General features: G+C 38.8%; 1 protein-coding gene across 1 annotated transcript in view; it reads left to right on the top strand.

The window, feature by feature from the left end:
- LOC111869510 (transmembrane protein 245) overlaps positions 1-3,610 on the top strand; it is a 59,093-nt gene extending 55,483 nt beyond the window's left edge. The window contains exon 17 of the mRNA XM_023861085.2: positions 1,710-3,610. The gene's annotated coding sequence lies outside the window, so the exon portion shown is untranslated. The remainder of the gene's footprint in view (positions 1-1,709) is intronic.
- The last annotated feature ends 2,187 nt before the right edge of the window (positions 3,611-5,797 follow it).

The following is a 5,797-nucleotide window of genomic DNA, read 5'->3' as shown; positions in this document are numbered from 1 at the left end:
CTCCTGGCACTCTCACAAATACAGGGCAGTTCTAAAACATCTCGCCCAACTTCCTCAGTAAGTACTTACTTGATAAAATATATATTACAAGCCAGGGAAAATAATAAATAAATAAATAAATACACAAACTCCCGAGCCAGCCAGCCCCACGCCGGCTCGACAGGGCTTCCTCTCTCTTCCTGTAGTAGTCAATGCGCCGAAACAGAATTTCTACGCATAATGCGTAATCAAAAACCAAACTGAATTTCGAACCCCCAAAACCGACCTTCTCGGTCGAAGACGAAGAGGAAAAAGCAACAGACCTACTTGCCTGTAAACGTAGCTCGTGTCGGGACAAGAGGGAAGGGGAAACACGTGACCTCTGGGTTACGCAAAGAACTTGATGGGAAAAGGGATCGGCTCCGCGTCGTATCGTACGTAGTTGCCAGAGAGAGAGAGACGGTAAATCCAAAGATCCTACACCGAAAGAACCGTGACACGGTTCACTATATGTACTCAGTTCAAATAATTTAATGCTCTAAATGTGATAACAAAGCACTGTAATGGCCATCTACTCTATCCCATACCCAAAGCTTAGAGATAGGATGTGTAAGGTAAAGGGAAATCTCTGCCTGTAACAGGTCGGTAGGGCCCATAGGGTTGTAAGCTGTTGATGCTCCCATATTTTCTAGAGAGTCGGCTGACAGTGATGAGGTTGTCAGCCTCACATGCCAGCCACCCTTTGCCCTCATGAAGATTCCTGGTACTTATTTCTGTTAATGACTGAGTCAACCTCCAGGGGCAATAGAGCGGCTTGAAGGATTAGGTCAGTTGAAAAATCCAATGACCTCATCAGGAATCAAACCCGTAACCTTCTGGCTTGCAGCATATGTATATTCTGTAAGCAGTGTGATATTGATTGTCACCTCGATGTTCAGTGGATGTAACTGGAACTGAGAGTTTACAGTATGTTGAAATACTGCTTGCTCCTTCATGATTTGTCTCAGACCATTTTTCTGAAGTACAGTTGCTCTGAACATCTCACAACATCTCACAGGCCTCCATGGCCTGTAACAGGCCATGGAGGCCCATAAGGTTGTGAGATGTTGAGGTTCCCACATTTTCTAGACAATCGGTTCATAGATGGCAGCAAGGTTGTCAGCCCTTTACCCCCAAGAATATTCCTGGTACTCATTTCTATTAGAGGCTGAGTCGACCCCAGGCCATAGTGCAGCTGGAATGATTAGATCAATTGAAAAAATCCAATGACATCAGAATTTGAACCCGCAACCTTCTGGCTTGTAGCATAGTGCCTTAACTAACTATGCTACCACGAGCCCTGCAGGCTTAGCTTAGTAGCCATAGAAATTAGAATTCTTATGAGGAGGAAAGTGCACCATCTGAGGCTGGAGAGCAATGGTGCCACACTTACTGACAGGCATTCACACTGGGAGGGAATGGTGTGAAGTCGGGGTCTGCAGGAGTAGAGGAGGTTCACAACATTACAGAGAAATTCTGTTTATATATTGATATTGTGACATATGACCTGAAAGTTGCAACTTGCCCATCTGCTGGGCAGGGCTTTATGGAGCACGTTCCCATGGTAACACGAAATGCACTTTTACTCTGGGTTTTGATGGAACTTTTGAAGATATATCCATGGTAATGAATTCTGCTTATTGTTCATTATTGAAACATGTATGTGAAAGTTTTAATCTTGTATGTTACAGATTTTCCATGCAGCTTGGTGTAGCAAGACACAGTAATTCTGTAATGTCAAAGAGATTTGCATTAGCATGAACTACTTCTCTTTCTACAAAGTTATCTGACCCAAGTAATTTGCACCGTTGTGTGTTATTACACTTTATGGTAAAATAAGTACACAGTTATTTTAGTTTAAACAGGCTGTACCTGTTGCATTTAAAGAAAGATGAATCTTGTTTTTGTGATATGTGAAAGAATTCTAAACTCATTATAGCAGGATGTGATATGTATTTGTCAGTGAGACATGGACTAACAATTATTATGCATAGATAATGACTAATCACATTACTTGTTTCGCTTTTGGTACAATGCAGAATAATTTTATCTCATTGTTATATTTTCTTCTGCTGTTAAGTCATTGTTTTATTTGGTTCTTAGGAATGTTTGTAACATGACCATTGCCTGTATTTAGTTACAGTAGTTATCATCTCTTTGCTTTCACCAAGGTTTAAGGATTGGAAGTGCACATAAATCTTTGTGATGACAGCTGCAAGGTATCTCACAGGTGTCCTGGAGTTGAGTAGAATTAAATATTAATTTCATTAAGTAGACAGTGCATTTTCCATTACTGCTGTATCTCGTCAAATAAATGACACAAAGAATTGTTCCTGCATTGACAGGATGTGCACTCACTGAATGGTGTTAGTTCACTGCTGTGTGTACTCTTGTTGCATATTTTCAATCTTGTTCAGTGTTGTGTGTGACATTCTGGCAAAACGCGCACTAATTTTGGCAACATTCTCTAAAATTGCTTACATCCACCTCTCTATCTGACAGTTGGCAGTTGTTTTCAGGAGATGCCGCCATTGTTGAAAGTGAATTGCTGTGAATATGTACCCGGCACACACTGCCAGGTTGTCCAGATTCCTAAGATCTAATGCTTGAATCTCATATATTATAATGTGTAGTTAACTTTTTATGCAAATTTATAATACTCAAGTTATTAGTCTGTGACCTTTGAAATAGGGACATTTTACTGTTTGCTTTTATATTTTTCTATAAATATCTATGTAACAGTAATGTCAGAGATGAGATGTAACTGATTTGAAAATGGGTTTCAATTATCCTTATGTAGGTGTTAATGGGGTGCTTCTGAGACACACTGAACTCCCTTGACGTGCATGCATACACACAAATACATGCATTCAAATGCATGCACACAGCTGAGAATCAGCAATATGAACTGCAGTCTTTACATACCAATTTTGCCTGGTAATGGTTCAGTGCTTTAATTTATTTATAATGTGTACATATTGCTCAGCATCTTGCAGATCTTTTTTAATTATGCAGTGCATTCCAAATATATGCTGTGCATCTGCATATGTATCCACAGTATCATCACTCAGTGGCTCATGAACAAGAAGTGTGAGCATCCAGTGATTTCATTCTCCAGTGTTGGCAATAGGTTGATTATAAAGTAAAATATATTGAAAGAGCTGTGAATAAATCAGAATGTTGTTCCTAGGGCTCTCACACTCACCTGCAATAATCACTTCTGCTCAATAGAGTCTGGTGGGAATACAGTTTCCTGCTTTGCTGGCTTTTACTCTTTTGAGCAGCAGTGTAGGTCAGCTGAAGTGGAGGTTCGTATCAAATTCAAGGAACCACAACATATTACCATACTGAGGGTAATGCCAGATGATCACCATTCATTCTAGTGTGTTTTTGTTTCTGTGAGTTTAATTTTTCATGTAAATTGTGGACTTAAACTCCAGACTTTTGAAATGGTGGTAGCTTGAGCTGGCTGGAATTTATTCAAATTCCCACTGCTGATGCACATTTAAATGCCTGTTGTTGCTCTGCATTTAAATGTCCGTTCCTGTTAGAGTGCTTGCACTGTATTTGAAAATGCTGTATCTAATACAATTTTTATGATGAATGGAACAAACTTTGCTTTTATCAGCAAAGAACACAGTGTCACATATTATAATGTAAGATTTGGAAATGTGTAGACAAGAAGCTTATAAACTATTTTTAATTTTTTTCTTGTATTTTTGATGCATACAGTAAAAATAGTTTCTCGGTTCTTCACGTAGTAGTTCTTCGTTATAAAATCATTCCTGTTTTGTAACACTTCAAATATTTTTGCATTCTTTAATGCCATAAAAGAGTTTGAAGCAATAAAGTCATTTGGTTCTCTGCTGGCAAGTTTCATTTCTTTGTTACACTCTTCAGATTCCAGTCTTTTGACTAAAGGACAGAAAATTGAAAGCATGGCTTTTCAAGAAAGGCTGGAGGGAATATTCATTGTTCCCTACTTTAGTGCCAAGCCCTGCCATTGCAGCTTCAAGGGAATATTACAGCCCAATTTTTGCATTGCAGCTGAGATACACAGTTTTCGGTGAGTTATAGTTAATTTGAATATTGTAGTTTCATTTTCTCATGCAATGGCAAAGAAACGTTGTTTGAAAGATGACGAAATTGAAAGGCAGGTGAAATGCAAGATATGTGATGTGGGACTGTGCTTTCTTGGGTGCTTCAAGGAATATTACACAAAGGCGAGATCCAGTTACATGATGTGGGGGTTGAAGCCTGTATATACAGGTTGAGCAGATAACACAAAAAATGTATGTATATTGAATTTTGCTATATTTAAAAATAAATATTTAGGATTGTGCACACACTTCCACTAATGGCATTTAAATGCCTGAATGCACAGTCTGGGTACTTTGGCTATGACAACCATACTCACCAGTGTACTGATAGGTGCGCTTCAGATGTTAAAGTATGAAGAATACATTTAGTAGCAAAGTTCTTAAAAATACAATTTTAAAAGGTTCCAGGTTAGCCACACAACATGAACTGGCAGAGGATTATCACTGGTTGTTACCCATTTTCAATCTTTATGCGTTTGTCAGCCCTTGAGCTCAGTGCATATACTGTAATTTTAGCCATGCCTGTCCAGGTAAGGTTGCAGGTATCTCTTGTACTTTATCTCACTTTTTGTGATTTCATAACTGCAATAAATATTGTTATGCACATGTGCAGTCACATGATGTGCTGTGAAATGCAGGTGTTGTCAGTCATCTGAGTTTGCCTGCATTTGTAGACCATCTCTCAAATAACATTTTGTTTTCTTAATTTTTGCAGTTGATAAACTTACAAGTGACCATTATAAGCAAACATAGCAGCAGAGATAAAGAGTGCTGCCAGTGGCAAGAAAGAAAGAAAATCTATTACCCTTGAGGAAAAATTAAATGTGATTAAGAGAAATGAATGTAACAAATGTACAGTTGTCACAGCCAATGCCATGGGAGTCCCTAAATCAATATTAAGAAACTGAAGGAGACAAGCCAAGGTAATTAAAAGCCCTAGAAGTTAAATGAAACTGACAGCTAGTAGATCATACAAATTAAGGCTGGCTCAATGGATTAAGTTTCACCGCCATCATGTGATTCCTCTGTAAGTGGAGTTTGGAGAAATATTTCACCTGATGTAGACATGGACTTCCAGTAGCTTTCGTGAATGAGTGGAGATTGGCAATTCAAGGCATGCCATCCTGACTTAGCCAGAGCTGTTGGATTTGAGCATGTAAATGAGGCCAGTGTGGAGGAATTGTTTCAGTACCACATGGAGAACCTCAGCAATCAAAATCTTCTGAGGCTGGAGAAAGAACTAAATGATAGTGATGAATCCTGCAATGTGAGGGCCTTTCAACAAAGCAACTGACTGAATTTCTTAAGCACAGTGACGCTGTCGTTGTCAACAGATACCAACAGGGAAAGAAGTGCCAAAGTTACCAGAGTGATTCAGAGTGCTGTAGCTTGTTTCAAAGAATGCTATAATGAGAGGCAAAAAGCTATCTGTCAACCCTCCTGCCATCACATCTTCATAAGAGTTGGAACTGATCAATCCTCTGGCTCTGCAAGAGATCTGGTTGGGCCCAACACTGACCAACATCTTGAATCATCTGATTAAATTATGTACATTTCTTTTTAAGTGTGAGAGGTTAATACAGTTTTTTCCTTAATATTTGAATCACATTTTCCCTATTTTGGAACACATCCCTATTATGACCATGTTAAAATTAATTCACTTCACGCAATTTTGCATT

Source organism: Cryptotermes secundus, unplaced genomic scaffold, assembly GCF_002891405.2.
Source record: "Cryptotermes secundus unplaced genomic scaffold, Csec_1.0 scaffold10, whole genome shotgun sequence".
Taxonomy (NCBI): Eukaryota; Metazoa; Arthropoda; class Insecta; order Blattodea; family Kalotermitidae; genus Cryptotermes; species Cryptotermes secundus.
Note: the sequence above shows the minus strand (reverse complement) of the source record. Positions and strands in the feature narration are given on the sequence as shown.